This window comes from Phasianus colchicus, chromosome 6, assembly GCF_987193195.1.
Source record: "Phasianus colchicus chromosome 6, bPhaCol1.hap1.1, whole genome shotgun sequence".
In the NCBI taxonomy this organism is placed as follows: domain Eukaryota; kingdom Metazoa; phylum Chordata; class Aves; order Galliformes; family Phasianidae; genus Phasianus; species Phasianus colchicus.
In genome coordinates, this window is record NC_143441.1 from 20,268,163 (window position 1) to 20,285,520 (window position 17,358).

At 40.5% G+C, this 17,358-nt stretch overlaps 1 long non-coding RNA gene across 1 annotated transcript; it reads right to left on the bottom strand.

The window, feature by feature from the left end:
- Positions 1 to 410: 410 nt before the first annotated feature.
- Positions 411 to 17,358, bottom strand: LOC149917479 (uncharacterized). The gene is made up of 3 exons (XR_016467465.1): positions 17,319 to 17,358; positions 3,641 to 3,761; positions 411 to 1,664 (listed from the first exon to the last, which is right to left on the bottom strand). It is a non-coding gene; the product is annotated as an uncharacterized LOC149917479 (long non-coding RNA).

The following is a 17,358-nucleotide window of genomic DNA, read 5'->3' on the forward strand; positions in this document are numbered from 1 at the left end:
AAAAAACCTTTATTCTGAAAGGACGAAATAAATACAGACATTGTTGTGGGTTGATGGGTTTTTCTCGTAGAAAACAGCGGACATGCAAGAGTCAAAATCATGTAAAGTACTTATTTTCTATGTAGAATTTCCCACCAGAAATAACTGAAGCAGATACATTCTTCCTGACTATTTGAAAGTGAATAGTCACTCAAGAGAAAAGGTTTAGAATGGAAAATTTCAGACACCTGATGTTATTTCAAAAACCCACAAAGCCATTTTTTTTTTCCTTCTAGAAAGGAAACAGCAAAATTAGCAAAACTGGATTCCTATAATGTTGCCTCCTATGGCTCTTTAGTATAATAGCTTCAGTTTCTGTCCCCTTCTACCTTACTGCAATATTATTATATCACCTCTGTAGCCCCAAAATCCTTCTACAACATCACCATCTCTCTCCCCTCCCCCCCCAGTGACCCCAGTCTGGATCCCTGCTTTTGTTTGAGTATTCATTCTTATGTCTCTCCCTAGGGATTGTCTTTCACAAATGTTTTGTGGAAATACTGAGGAGCAGCTGGGGTGCCTCAGTTCGTTCAGTCCAGAGCAGAGAAGCTGAGGGGAGGCCTGATGGCGGCTGCAGCTCTCACAGGGAGCGGGGGGACAGCGCTGAGCTCTGCTGTCTGTGACAGCAACAGGGCCCGAGGGAACGGCATGGGGCTGTGTCAGGGGAGGGCAGGTTGGGTGTCAGGAAAGGGTCTTCATCAGCGAGCGTGGAACTGGCTGCTCAGGGCAGTGGTGATGGTCCCAAGATACTGGGGTTCAAGTGTCTGGACAATGCTCTCAGATGTTTGGTCTGATTGCGGGTTGGACATGATGATTCTTATAAGTCCCTTCCAACTCAGGATATTCTATGATTGTGTTCTATGATATTATGAAATTGGCCAGAGGGTACAAAATTTACTGAGTAAAGAAAGAAAAGACAGACAGACACCACCAGTGCTGAGCTACCACCCTTGGGACATCAGCATAAAAATCACACTGCCTCACTCATCTCTGACTTGCACAACCTGGATGTTATTTGGTATTACTTGTCAAACTGAAACATGATCTGTAGATCAATGCCTTCCTCCAAACATAAGCAAAAATTCGGCTCCTTTGATTTTACTACTTTTTTCCTGAAAGGAGGGAGAAAAAAAAAAGCCGTCTGCTTATTTTACCTCTTCCTGTTTTTGTGAACTAGCCTATCTCTGATTGTTTAGATAAAGTGCAGCACAGACCTGTGTCAAGGACAGGAATTAAAAAGAAAAAAAAAGTAAATCAGAATGTTGGTCTGCCCTCTTCTGCTAGGTTATTATGTGATCTTGATGGCGTTGTTTAGTTTCTTGACTTCTGTTTTCCCTTCTTGTTGAGACCGATTCAAGCTTGGGCAGCAGAAAGAGAGGAGGAGGGTGCAATGAAGAACAGCAGAGCGAGGTGTTGCCTTCTGGCAGCAAAAGGATCTGTGTGGCTCAGCTGCTCACCACGCCACACCATTCAGAGTCTACAAAAGTTTCTAACTGTTGATTTTAACTTTGGGGTAAAGGTTGGCTCACTGCAGAGCAGGCGGTGCTGAAGAAAAGCTGTTCTGCATGTTGGCTGCTGAAATCTCCCCTCAGTTGACGTGTAAAATTTTTCAGATACTGAATTTTCTGTAGGGAAAATGGAAATTAATTTTAAATGTGAGAACTGACTCCATGTCACACCTAAGTTAGTGAGGTGATATGATAGGTTATGATAGGTTTCGGGTTTTCCATGTAAAATGATCTCTAAACTTCTCCCACAAACTTCACCAGAGAAACCTCTTCCAGATGAAGTGCATTTTAACATTGCTTTCTGAATAATATGGAGATATAGCTCAGAAGAATGAGCGTTTTTTTTTTTAGCAGTGACTGTTAGGAAAATCAGAGCAGCAAGAGACCTAGACTCCACCTTTAAGAATCTTAAGATGAAAAAGCACACTGAATGCCTTTATGTAAAGTTAACTTAATCTTCGATAGTTGAGTATAAACTTTGGGTTAAAATAATTCCTGGGACTGATTCTTAAGGAAGATAAATCTTGCTTGAATTGGAGATTGTAATGCGATGTCCTTTGTCAACTAGAGTAACTTATGTATGCTCGTGCAAGCATACACATATCCACATTGTAGTTTGCTTCAACTTTTAGGATCCTGTGTCCAATGTAGCTACTCATAGTCTTGAGATTTTGAGTTCAGTAAACCCATGGAAATATTGTCACAAGCACTTTAGAAAACAATCCTACCAGTAAACTTCCTGAAAATTTTAATAAAAGGCATCTTGTGATCTTACCTTACTTCTAAAGCAGGGTGCCCCAGCAAACCCAGCTCTACAGTATGCAGTCTGGAAACAGAGACAAGAGAACCCCTTTCCCTCCTATAGAGAACCTGTGCGAGTCTTTTCACGTCTCTGTGAATGCTAGAGAGAGCCTGGATAAGCAGTACAGATTAGATATCAAACTTCTTGATTGCCTTTAGGCCTCTGGGCACACAAGCTGAATTTATCTAAGTGAGTAGAGTTACAGATTCACATAAATGTGTGTAGATGGTTTCTTGCCGTACCTGTGGAGCCATTTCCCCAACAGTGTTTTGTTTGAAGCATCAGATAATGTTATTCCTGTTTTCAGTTTGGAAATAGAAAGAAGTAACGTTCACAATCACGGTGATGGGGGCCTTTGAAAGTGCTGGCTATGCTACCTGGATCATTTGTACCCACAATCCTTGTTCTGAAAAATTCTCAAAATTCTGAGTATTTCATAATATCCACACATTTCTCCTTCGAATATGCACTGACTCATGCAAATGAAACTGCTCCAGAAGCTAAATAAACCTGATCTTCAAATGCTGTTGTCTACACATTTGTTGCAATGCAAGCAAATGCTAATTCTATAGGAACTTTCTTTTCTTTGACTACAAATTTCATGGAAAAGGAAAAAAAAAATTATCAAGGCTATTCTCTTGTCTCTTAGTCTTTTCACCTAGTATAGCACAAGGAAAAATATATTTACATTTCAAATAAAGAAACAAGAGAAGAGTTGCATGTAAATTACCATATTTGCTATTAACTTATTTGTTACATGTTTGGCTATGGGTTTAGTAATTTATTTTTTTTAAATAAATATTTATGCTGAAAAGCGTAAGTGAAAGAAATGCAACAGCCTTTGCCTTAGTATCTGTCTGTTCATAGCTCACTAAAACTCTGGCTGTAAATCCCTGGGAGCAGTTTACTGTTAGTGCTATTTTAAATTAGCCTTAATGAGGTAAAGCAAGCCATTACTGTCTAATTGGGCTTTAATGAACTGAATTCCTCAAGAAAAGATTTATGGAACCTGTATCCAACTCAAGCAATCGCATCAGGGAAACTCCCTCTCCTCTCCCCCTGCTCCCTGCAGCAAGGGAACAACATGGGCTGCATGGAGCAGCACAAAGCCAGGACTGTCGTGCTGCCCTAGTGGAGAACGTGCTCAAATCGGTCAGCCATATCCAGCAGCTGAAGGGAGAAACATATGCCCTTCCTTGCAAATGTTTCACTGCCATCCAGACTCATTTGGTCAGGGAAAACATAAGCATTCAAAATGCAGATGTGCTGCAGTCAGCTGGGATCAGCTTACCACTGCACCTATGATGCTGCTCTGTCGCTTCCCCAAACGGGAAACCATGAAGCACTGGAAACTGAGGTCACCAAACCACTAGGAGAGGCACACAGGTTTGCTTGCAAAGGATTATCCTCACCTAGAAACAGAATAAGAGATTGAGATAGAAGAAGTCTAAAACAACCCCCAGCTGCTACTGCAAGGGCGTAACTTTGAGTGCCTGGGAGGATGCAACTTGTGTGCAGGCTTTGGCCAGTGAGCTGCTTTCCCAGGCCATTATTCCACAGGCCATAAATTAGGGTGGGAGGATGCAGCATAATTTCTTCTTGCTGCCCGAACTGAGTTCCAAAAACAGATTTACCCTGTAGACACATCTCAGACTCCTTTATGCCAATGGCTCTGAATTTGAAAATCACTGTTTATGCTTCAGGTAGGGCTTTATCTCCTTAAGTATACAGATTACTTTATTGACAATTCTTATCCTGCAAATGGCTATGGCTGTTGAAGGTAAAAACCATCCATGCAAATGCAAATCCAAACGAATATAGCACGTACTTGCATGTGTGCTGTTAGCTAGTGATATGAATTGTTGAGCTAATAAATTCTTTAATCAGAGCTTCAAATAGAGGCTCTGTATTTCCCATCATCTAAAAGTAAATTAAGAATGTGCACCAGAAAGGCTGTCCCTCTATCTTTCTTCTAGGTGGAGAGTTGTGTATTAATCTAATACAGGTTTTATGTGATAGCCACAGCATGATGTGGATCCCCAAGGATATCTGATATGCCATTGAGCGTTCAGATATCATGAGTCAGGCTCTGAATATAATCGGTTTGGTGTAGGCTCTCTAAATAACAAAAAAAGCCAATATGTAGCTCACAGCTATTTTAATTTCCTTCTCTGTTTTTGAGCCTCCTGTTCATAGCAAATTTATATTTGCAAACACAGAAAGGTTGGAAGTATGTGTGCATGTATGAGACACAGCAAGGATGAGAGCTTATCATCACTGGAGTCCTGAGCTCCATGCTTTCAGGGAAAAAAAAAATTAAAAAATCATTATATTGGACCCTGCAGCAGTTTCATGGCAAAATGGGGATTTCCTGGTGTTGCAGCAGAGGGTAAGTCCTTTTACAGTGGAACAATTTTTAAAAGCGTGTGAAGAATCATGAATTTCTTTGCTGAAAGGAAGATGATCAGACCTCCAGTAGCCTTTTTCTCTTTCCTCTGGCTCAGTGGCTCCAGGCCATAGAGCAAGTTTCTACTGTGAGAATCTGGAATAAATCTAAATCCCTTTTGCTTTAGATAGCAAAACTCCCCAAACTGCTTAATATTAAATACCTGGCATCAGACAGAGTGCAATTTGAACTTGTCTTCAATCAAATTTTATTACTATTAAGCGTGGAAGGCAGAATATCTTTAATACAAGCATTACTACTGAGGAGCTGACTTGCTGCCAAGCTGCTTCAGACCTGCCTTTCACACGGTTGGTGAAAGCTGGTGTCTCAGCTTTCTCATATACTGCCTCAAGCTGACATCCCCACCAGCGACTTCATGCCCTTGATGGCTGGTAATATGGGAGGGATCATAAGGCTGGCACAGAGCCCAGCCGCAAGGCTGAATCTGTTGTAACTCAGCAGCCATGAATACGTCCCCCCAAATTCCTCATTTGAAAATTGATGATGTTTCCATGGCTCAGTACCTGCATATCTAATATGCATTTCTATACTAGGGGCCAAAACACTGATATCATGTTAATAATTACCACTGAAGTATCCTAGAGCCTTAGGAAGAGAAAAGAGAGAAAAAAAATGTTATCAACCAGAAATAAAAGAAATTTGGATAAGTATTTAATAAGTATCTGACTGGTTCTGAATAAAATGCTGTTAATAAGAAAAAGTTTTCTGCACACTGGAGCGGTCCAGCTCATTTTCCTATACTTTTTTTTTTTTTAAACCAGTCTACTTAACTCAGGCAGTCCTGCTGAGTTTTTTTTTTCATGTTAGGTCTTGCTCTTTTTAGTGAAGTCATTAAAGCAGCAGTTCATTCTTCTGTCTTAATAAGGCCCTGTTACAACAATTACTGATGGAGAAAACAATGGAGGAAGGCTGTGATTCTTAGCTACAATTGTGTCATAGTCCCACATTTGCATTATATTGTGATACATCTTATTACATTTACTATGTAAATAAAACTATGTACACTCTAATAGAACACATAGTAACAAAAATAGAAGAAATTAATGCTAATAATCAATGTAAACAGAATGCAGAATGATTCTTATTATTTCAGAAAATATAGTTTAGAGAAGAATCTCACAGTTAAAATACATAAACTTGAATGCATAAACATCGGATCCAGTTGGGATGAACCTTCTAAATAGACTTTGGGAATTTTAGTAACCCATATTAGAAGCTTGTTCATATTCTGTGCACAAAAAGATCTCTATCTTGGCTTATAAACTGCCAAACTGCTGCTGGATCCTGACTGATACAAAAAATAAATACCACTACAGCCTGGAATTTAAAAAGAATACTACTCATTGTGTTGTCTTTTTGACTACTGATAAAACGTAGGTACAATTCTTTCTCCTCACCCCTGGTCATTGGGAACCAAAATGCATCAGCCTTCTTCCACCACTTTGGAGTGCATGTGTGAGGGAGCCCAGGAACATCTGATTCCCACGTTTACCTCAGCATCTTCCATGGATTTATGGTTCTTTGTGCTGCCACCATGAACCCATCCCAGGAAATGCTCAGACATGGTCCAAGGGTTAAGTGTTTTTTTTTTTTCTTCACTATGTCAAACATTTTTGTAAATGGTGTTTTGTGGAAAACATTAACTCTTACAGCATGTGTAAATATTTTAACTAAGTTTTCACCCTGCTGTATTTATACACTGTTACAGTTATATACTGTGTTTGGAATGACAGTTCTTCAAACCACTTCTTTTTGTGCCACAAGAGCACTTACGAAAAGAGAGCAGTTTGGCTCTCATAAATGTGCTAAGGGCATCAAGGGGTAATTTTTCAGATGCTGTTAGCAGCTTGTTGCCTCTATAAATGCAATTAATTGCAAAAATCCTTCTAAACATTGAAATTCCAGTTCAGACACTTTTCTGAAAATGTATAGTAAAACTGGCTTAATATTTTGGTTTAATTAATGGCTGCATTAAGCTATTTGATTTCCTAACTGCTGTCATACGCAATCTTTCGTGGAGTTTAGTGGACTGTTGATGGAGGCTAATCTCTTTGCACTCCTCTACAGGCAATAGAAAGAAAGGGGCTCCTCCAGAGATACGATTTAGAGCGTGTGAAGTTAAGTTCTGGCTCTAAATCACTCCCTAGAACTCCCTATCATTGATGTGCCTCCCCATTGAAGTCTTTTTGAATTCTTCCTTTGTCACTGTAGGCATGTAATATAGGAAAATGAATAGGCAGAAAAAATACTGCTACTAAGACTCCTCAGAAAGAAATGCTTTTTGTTTTACTCAGTCTTTAGAAGCTGTTAGGAATGTATTGAGAATGCTGGAATCCAACTTGCCTTGTAATATCTGGATTTTTAGGTCTTTCTAAAATAATTAAGGCCTAGCATGGTCTCTGCAAATGACAGCATCAGCTAGTGATTTGCTTCTAAAAGAAAAGAGCAGGCCAAGGAACTGATGACCTACAGAATTTCTGGTAAAGAAGAAAGGCAAAACATATAGGAAAAGATCGCTTAAAGTCATTTCACCTTCAAAATTTTAGGTGGCTTCAAAAATTTAAGTCTAATAGAGCAAGAAATCAGTTAACAGATAGGTATGTGGAAGCCTCAAAAGAAATGAGATCTTGAAGTTTTCACATTTGTCTTTACTTTGCATAGAGATGAGTCCTCTGCTGCTGCATCTTACCCCACAGTATCCTCAGCTCCTTGATGAAAAGACTACAGGGAGGAAAGGATTTGGCTATGACAGGGAGGGAGGACAGAGGAAGGATGCTGCTCCCTCATTGCCCTTCCTTTCCCCAAGAAATACATAAGAGTGACACACACTGAAGGTCCCTGTTGGGTCCGATGAAGTTCAACATCTTCATGATGACCTAGATGAAGGGATAAGTTTGCAGATAATACAAAACTGGAAGGATCAGGTGATACAACAGATTGGTGTTGTGCCAGCTAGAGACACCTTGACAGAATGGAAAAATGGGCTGACAGAAGTATCATCTAGTTTATCAAAAGAACTAGATCTAGCCTCCCAGCGCAAGAGAGATATGGACATGCTGGAGAGAGTCCAGCAAAGGGACAGAAGCATCTAACATTCAAGGAGGGGATGAGACAGCTTTGACTATTTGGCCTGGAGAGAAGGTTTCTTCCCACCTCAACTATCCTGAGATTATCTGTTAATGCAAAGTACATTAATTCGGGAATATCGCAGTCCTGAATTTGAAGAGTAAGAGCTTTCCATACTCTTTAATGTCTTTGGCTGTTCCCAGAACAAAGGTACACAATGCACAACTGATATACACTGGACATGCTGATGACGACAATAGCAGCCAAAGTGGCAGGGAACTTTGTACTTTTTGTGCTGTAGGGAATAGACAAGCAGTACTAAAGTGGCACAGCTAGGAGATGCATTCCCAGGACAAGACTGTGGTTACACATATGTGCAAGTTCAGAGATTGCAACAGCTGTCAAGACAACAAGCATACATCCGCTGCAGAGATAAGTGCTAAGAATATTATTCTACATGTTCATCTTCTCAGTTCTGAAACAGATTTTTTTTTTAGAATCACAGAATTGCTCAGGTTGGAAACAACCTTAAAGATCTTCAAGCCAACCACAACCTAACCATACTACCTTAACAACCCTCCACTAAATCGTGTCCCTGAGCACCACATCCAGTTGGTTTTTAAACACATTCAGGGATGGCGACTCAGCTACCTCTCTGGGGAACCTATTCCAGTGCTTAACAGCCTTTCTGCAGAGAAGTTTCTCCTGATATTCAACCTAAACTTTGCCTGGCACAACTTAAGGCCATTTCATTTTGTAGCATGTCTACACATACACATAGAACCTAGAAATGCTAAGGTAAGAATAGAAATGAAATTAGTATCTGGATTATCATTTCTTGATAATCTGCTGTCAAAACACTGCTGTCAAAACCATCTTGCACTATCAGTACTTTTGTTGTTATTTCAAGACTTTTTGCTTTATTAGCATGATAAATAGTGAAGATACTATTAGCAAACACAGGTGAAATTAGGACCATCAGAACTAGACAAGTAGTTTTCTGTTCCAAAACCAGAAGCAGGAATTTAGGGAGCTGATAAGAGCAATAAGCCCACTAATAGCTTTTCAGCAACATCAATGGTGAGGCCTCCATACATGCTAAGCCAAGATGGCAAGAAAAGGTTCCTGAACTCAGAAATAGTGGGTTTTTATGTTATGCACTATTATTAAAGACAATTTCAGTCATAGAAGCCTACATAAAAATGGGGCATAAGTGTCTACAGTGCTTACAAAGTCAGGGGCAAGATGCAGCATAGAAATTCCATATAGAGGACTCTTGGTAGCCATGGGCAATAAATCCCTTAGGAATCAAGTTGATGTGGGTATGCCTAAATGGAAGCTGTAACATGTAGCTGATATCCAGTATAATCCAACGTTGCATCTTGCTTTTATACTCTTGTAGGTGTCTGCCAAGAACAGCATTTTCTCAGTAGAGGAAAAGGTAGTGTCTAGTCCCAGGATATCAGCAGAGAAGTCAGTACTGGGAGTCATTAGTCAGCAGTCTGGACAGAGGGCAGCTCACAACTTCAGGAAACCCTGTTGTGTAAGTCTATGCATTTAACAACAGACTTGGTTAACTCACTAGGGCTGTTCTCTTGCTCTACATTAAATCAGGATCTTGTGTACCAGTTCAAGTATTTAATGAGGTGCATGCTACCTTTTCTAAATGCTTCACCGTGTCTCCAGTCAAATTATTACAGGATTAATGATGGAAATACAAGTGTCAAAGTAATCAGGGTTCTCTACTATGCTTAAATATTAATGAAGTTCTTGTGATACATTTTCTTCTCAAATATGGCATGTGACTCTTGCTATATTTACCTGAACCGAACTACAGTTCTAGCTATACTTAATTTCTTTACCACAGTACAGGTACTCTTGCTGGTAACTGAACAACAAATGTAGAAGTCCTTGGACACTGTATGCTGGGAACAAGTGCTAATAGCTTGTAGTGCTGGACTTTGCCAAAGTTTGTTTCAGAAGTTAGGAAAACTGAGTCTGAGTCCTCTTATGGTCATGCTAAGAAGCTTGCAAAACTCTCAAACAAGTCTCTTTAAATTTATAAGCAAAGACAATTTCTCAGGAAGGGATGGCAACAAATAGAGATTCCTGCCACAACTGATAGCTTCTTTGATTCCTTCAGTGACATCTTCTAAAAATACAAATTTATGTACAAGGGTGCAATAAAGATGAGTTCATATTTCCTCAGAGTGGAAGAACAACAGAATCACAGAATCACAGAATCACAGAATGACCTGGGTTGGAGGGGACCTCAAGGATCATGTAGTTCCAACCCCCCTGCCTAGCAGGGCCACCAAACATACACCTTTACTAGATCAGGTTGCCCAGAGCCTCGTCCAACCTGGTCTTGAACACCTCCAAGGACGGGGCATCCACAACATCCCTGGGCAGCCTGTTCCAGGACCTAACCACCCTCCTAGTAAAAAACTTCCCCCTAACATCCAACCTAAATCTTCCCTCTTTTAACTTAAAACCATTTCCCCGTGTCCTGCTATTATCAGCCCTTATGAAGAGTTTACTCCCCTCCTGGGAGTAAGTTCCCTTCAGATATTGAAAGGCTGCAATGAGGTCGCCCCGCAACCTTCTCTTCTCCAGGCTGAACAAACCCAACTCCCTCAGCCTGTCCTCATAGGGGAGGTGCTCCAGCCCCCTGATCATCTTCGTGGCCCTCCTCTGGACCCTTTCCAAAATCTCCATGTCTTTTTTGTACTGAGGGCTCCACACCTGAACACAGTACTCCAGATGGGGCCTCACAAGAGCAGAGTAGAGAGGGACAATCACCTCCCTATCCCTGCTGACCACCCCTCTCCTGATGGAGCCCAGGATCCCATTTGCTTTCCGGGCTGCCAGAGCGCACTGCTGGCTCATGTTAAGTTTCTCATCTATCAGGACCCCTAGGTCTTTCTCTGCCGAGCTGCTCTCAAGGACAACTCCCCCCAGCCTGTACAGGTGCCTGGGGTTCTTCCGGCCCAAGTGCAAAACCTTGCACTTTGCCTTATTGAACCTCATTAGGTTCACCTGAGCCCAGCTTTCCAGCCTGTCAAGGTCCCTCTGAATGGCCTCCATTCCCTCCACCGTATCGACTGCACCACTCAGCTTGGTGTCATCAGCAAACTTGCTGAGGGTGCACTCCATTCCCTCATCGATGTCATTAATAAAGATGTTAAAGAGCACCGGTCCCAAGACAGACCCTTGAGGGACACCGCTCGTTACCGGCCTCCACCTGGACATAGAGCCATTGACCACCACCCTCTGTCTGCGGCCTTTCAACCAATTGCTTATCCATCTAGTTGTCCACCCGTCAAATCCACTTCCCTCCAGTTTGGAGATGAGGATGTGATGGGGGACCATGTCAAAGGCCTTGCTCAGGTCCAGGTAAATGACATCAGTTGCCTTCCCTTTGTCCACCAATGCCGTCACTCCATCATAGAAGGCCACAAGATTAGTTAAGCATGACCTTCCCCTGGTGAAGCCATGCTGGCTATCTAGGATCACGTGCTCGTTCTTTATGTGATCAAGCATATTGTCCAGGAGGATCTGTTCCATAATCTTCCCAGGCACGGAGGTGAGACTCACCGGCCTGTAGTTACCCGGGTCCTCCCTGCTCCCCTTCTTGTAAATGGGAGTGACGTGACCCTTCCTCCAATCGTCCGGGACCTCACCTGACAGCCACGACTTCTCAAATATGATGGAGAGCGGCTCAGCAACCACCTCAGCCAGCTCCTTCAGGACCCTGGGATGCACGCCATCTGGCCCCATAGACTTATACTCATTCAGTCTAAGGACATCTCAAGGTGCTGCTTCTTTTCCTCTGAATATCCTCCCAGAACCTCATCTTGCCACATTTTAAGTTGTCTGTAGTTGCTTCTTGGTTATAGTAAAAAAATAAGCATGTATTAAAAGAGAAACTTGATTTGACTCTACTCCACCTAAACATTAAATGGTTAAAAAGAGGCAGAACGCGCACTGATTCTGCACCTAGAGCCAAGAAAAATTTTGACTGCAACCTTCAGAATCCAATTTAGAGAGACATAAAAACAGTGCCCCTGGAGAGTAGAAGCATCCTTTAGATTTGCAAATGCTTTGAGTTTAGTCTTTACCTACATTTTTTGTATTTTGCAAATTGAAGTAATCTCTTAGGAGAACTGGCCCATGCCTTTCTGTGCTGCCTGGCTCTCACCAGTGTATTGTGTCTCTTTCCTCCCTTCCTGCCTTTGCCCTAGACCCACACATTCCTCACCATTCAGTGTACCACTTAGTGAGAGCACAGCTCTTGGCTGGGGGCAGTTCAGTTCCTTGCTCCTGGGAAGTCACAAATACCCTGAGAATATTTTGATGGTAGGCCCCACTGAAGAAGGAATATTCATTAAGCAGCTCATTTCATGGAGCACATGGAGCAGCTGCCCTGCCTCACCACACACAGCCACCCATTGGCAGGGGATGCTCTTGTCTCTGAACCTGCCCAAGGAGAGAACACTCCACTGCAGCACAGGGGCAAGACCTTAGTCCTGGCTGCCTGCAGGGTTGTTTCAGCTCTAACACAGCTGTCCCAGAGGGTCTCTGTATTCACATCTGTGACTTTGAAGGGCCACAAATTTCTTGAGGGTCAGCAGCTGGAGGATTGGTTGAACTATTTAGCTTTCCTGAATGTTCTGTAGAGTGAAACATAACTAGATTTTCCTGGGGCTTAATCCACTGTGGAGAGTAAAGTATATGTTCTACAGCTTTTCTTTCTTCATATTTATTCTCTCACTTTTTTTTTTTTTTGAAGTATTATGACATGTAGTAGTTAGAACAAAAACGCTAGGCATAATAAGCCTCCCCTTTCATATGACAAGGTCTTACAAATCCTTCAAGTTTCCTCCTGAATTTTCTTTCTGTGTTTGCCCCTCCTTGCATTTCTGCCTGTTTTTGTTTTTGTCAATTGTTGCTCTTGCAGTAATTAGCAGTCTAGAAGGTGGATCCAGTTTAAACTAGTGCACCAGTTGTGGGTACATGAAAGCAGAGAAAAATCAGTTTCTTGAAAGTCTTATAAAAAAACTACCAACAACTTACAGCCAACAATAATTATCTCCATAAAATAAAACACAATCCTAAATAATTATGAAAATCATTTAGTTTGGAAAAGACCCTCAAGATCATCAAGTTCAACCAATTATAATGGATTATAATACCATCCAGCTGTTTCTATTACCATTATATTTTTCTGGTGAAAAGGAGATGGCAGGGTTTTCCCTGGTGACTGTCACAAATTCAAAAGATAGACTACCCAGGTTAGAAATCTAAGACCAATAGTATACCCAATAGACAACAAACTGCTTCTATGTATACACAGAGAAGATATTTTAACCTTTCAGAGTACACATAAAGGAAATAAAAAAAATAGACTTACATATGTTTGTGATAAGCAAGAAGTATTTAGTTCTGTATCCAGGCCTTTGCATTTTTATGTAGGTGATATAAAAATTTTGGCTGAAATCCTGTCTTCTCACTGCTCAAATGTCAGATATGATTGTTGAGCAGTAACAAAAAAGCATTCTTCTCAAACTTGGACCTGTGGAGTCTTTACAAATGGTAAGTGTGTGGTAATGGAAAAATGGGCTGTAATTGCTGTGGACTTTCATTTTAGCATTAGTTACATAAAACAGAAGCATATGCTTGTGTTGACCAAAAAGAAAAGTTTTTCAGCCAAACCCTTTGGCTCTTAACTTTAAAACAAACTACAGGATGATAGATGCTTACTGTCTACACCCCAGGTATCAAACAGAAGGGAAAAAAATGTTACATTTTGAAAAAAAGCCACAAAATTAAGAAAAAAGACACGAGTCCAAGTAACTGAATGCAATCAAAGTTTTGATCTTCATTGCCATTCAAGCTCATTACCCAAATGAGCCAAAGCTATTGTATTACCAGCTTGAGCTGGAGTGAAAAAGTCAAGCTCAACTTGCTCAAGAACAGATAATGCTTTTGGAGTTGCACAATTGGCCTTTTCTCTTTAGAATATACTTTACCCAGTAGACTTTTCTGGTATGGATTGGAACAAGGAAAGGAAACATGAAGATAAGGATATACTGGAAGTGCATAACTGCAAGATCACTAGCACATAATGATACTAGTCTTAGCTCATGTAATGAGTTTGTACATCAACTGACATCACAGGAACATACCCACTAGGTAAAACTAAAGGTCAGACTAGCCCAATGTCCTGCCTCTGGACAAAATTTCTGGGCTACACTGTAAGAGCAGTTCTTCAGCACTTCTGCATGGAGGCGGCAATAGAGGGAGAATGATAGTCTCATTCAGTACCTGACCTTTTGTGTGAATATATGACAGAGGTGGAAAATAGTGTAAAGCTGTCACATATCAATATCTTGATAAAAGAAAAAAGAAAATGTGCAGAAAACTTACACATTGCAAAGATGGACATACTGGAACTCGAAAGCATTTGAATTAAAGCAATTGTTTTAGTAACAGGCTGATAAACTTGTACACTGAAAATGGAATTTTGGATATTCTTCCAAGTGCCAAGTCATTAAACCAAAAGGAGCAGATCTAGGTTTTGTTTTGCTGCTGGGCCATTATATCTAAAATGCCCGCAAACAAACCTAAATCCTGTTGCCTAGGGAGGCATTTCTCTGCTAGTTTAATTTCAATGAAGCAATTGAGATATCATCAAATTTTAAGATTTGCACAATAATTTTTAAAGCCTAAACACTACAAAAGGTAGTGACCTTATAGGAGGTAGCGCAGGATTTTAGCAAACGGAATTGAATAAATGAAGGCAAAAGCTTTATGTCTTTCTAAGCAGATCTTCTAAAGACAAAATATGCAGGTAGCAAACTGATAAATGCTATGCAGCTACTTCTGGTTTTCCTTTGTCCTAGGAAGAGTTGAAATTAAAGAACTAGTCACAAACACACGCAAACAAATATATATATTTGTGACAAATGGCAAAAGCTATTCAGTACTTAATGTTGAACTGGAACAATACTGCCATGCAAGGCTAAGCCTCACATCCTAGCGAGGGAAGAATTCCACAGAGTTCAGGCTCCTCTGGATGAGTGCAGCTGTTTGGCATTGCATCATATTAGTCAGTCTGCCAACTGCTAAGTAGATTTGAGATAATTATTGCTGGAATGACTCTTTCTCAGGAAGAAAACTTGGATTTTATTGTGGTCATTGTTAAATTAAAATGCAGATACCTGCTCTGCAAAACAGGGAATTAGATTCACATTTGTTCTTTAGGCATGGCTCTTAGAAAACATTGTAAATTGCTTGGGTATAGCACATAGGCAATGCAGGCTCTCTGAGCGCTTGGTAGCAGTTCCTCCTGGACACGTGTGTGCAAACCCTATAGATGGATGGGTACACCTTCTGTCATCATGAGGTTCTCCTTTTTCCTCCAAATATAATCCTCAGCCAATGTTCACTTTACAATTCCATGATAAAAAAATCTCGGTCATATGCAATGCAGAGTTAAGGTGGTTTTCTTTGGATAGTTAAAAACAATAAAAATTTACGTGCCCTCTGCATTCCCAAGATACCAGTGACTTTAAATAGGAAGTAATTCCTAGGATTGGGAGCAGGCAGAATAATAGCTTATCATTAACATTTTGAAAGGCAACTTAGTCTTAATAGTTCAACTTCACCCTTATAGAATGAGTATATAAAAATCACAGTTTTTGCTGTCCATTTCATGCTCTTCCTTCCACTCATGAAGTGAATGTGAACATCTCACATCAACTATACAGATGCAACTTAACAAATTAGTTACTCACAAGTACTAGGAAAAAATATAACTCCCTTTGTTTTGCAGTTACTAGCTTGGGTAAAAATGTGAGTAAATATTCCAAATACTGAAAATATCCTGAAAGAAACAGGACTATTTATCCTCCCACCATACTGTTATAACCAAAGGAAATAACCTGCTATTAGATGTTAGATGCAAAGTCCAAGGACCTGTTTTGGACTCCAAGTAAATGCCTACACCTGTAGGACTGTAACACAAGAAGTCTTCAGTCTTAACTTGACATTTCATAGGCATTACTGTAAAGTAATACTTTGTGATTAAAGATCCAGTTCTGAATGATACTTCAATGAAAAATATAGGATTAACACCTGCCTATTTCATTGAAGGCCTGTCTTCATAGAACAAGCAACTCCTCCTCTCCCCATTCCCTCCCTCAATTTGTACTGCATCCATTTAAAATTGTTGGTTTTATCTAACTTTGAACAAGTTCTTGGTGACCTCAGTTTTACTTCAAAGTTTCAAATTCCCACAGTCAGTTGCTGGATCAGCAGGAGGTCCTGTGTCTTGGAAAGGGAATGCAAGTGCCACAGCTAAAACACAAGTGTTTAGGAATGCCACTGCCTATAACACAAGTGTGGACACAATGGGCAGCTTATGTAATGGTATGTACTGCTATTAGCACTGGCAGAATGAAGAACTGCTGCATTCATTTCAGCTGCTGAGGGTCAGAGTGAACAGGAACAAGCCATTGTTGTTCAGAAAATAGCTGAGAGGACAATTTCATTTATGCTGGCAGAAAAAAAAGGGGGAGGCGCTTTTAATAGCACCTTTTTCATAGTAATAAATAGGAGCAAATAAAGAGTCTTTATATCAGCTGGTGTTCACAGGTGATGTAAAATAGATATTGCCTTTGTGATCATGGTTATGAGTCAATGTGGACTTCTCTGGGACATGTGGAGAGAGAAACCATCCGCCCTGTATGCTCCACCTTGGAAAGTAGGGCTCTCCTGCACTGCCTCAACCCCTGCCTATATGACAAGAGAGAAGAACAATAAGCAATCCTTCACCAGCACAGATATGGGGAGCCAGCAAAGGAAACACACTTGTTTGGTTCATTGAAACTTGGAACTGTTTTTTTAAACTGTACAGAGTTGGTTTAGATTTTACAGTGATGTTTGACTGCTCCGTATGGTGTTTCATCTTTTCCTGTTGGATATGTCAGTTCACATTAAATTCTCATTATTACTGGGAAAACACTGCAGAATGCTCAGGGTATATTCTTAAGAGAAAAGCAGCTAATCACTATGGTTATATTTAATTTGAAATTTACACTGAAGAAAACTTGAGCATGTCTCTGGAATAGTAAATACAGCATTGCCTAAAATATAAAGTTCTCATTGTCTCAGTATGCAAATATTGTATAAGACCAGTACAAAATCTAGTTGTGAAAACTTGATGGATGAATTACATGATGTCAGTATTTGTCAGTTCAGTACTACAGACTGAGATGCGTGCTAGGACACCCATTCCACACCTGCCAAGCGTAAGATCAATAAGTATACAGATGTTGTAAAGTATTGAATGATCAATAAGCACACAGAGAAGTTAGGCTAGTAAAATTATCGCGCCGGAAAAGACAATCAGAGCTAAATAGAAAGTACTCACCAGTGTTGTATGCTCAAAAGAAACTCCACAAGGAGTGACC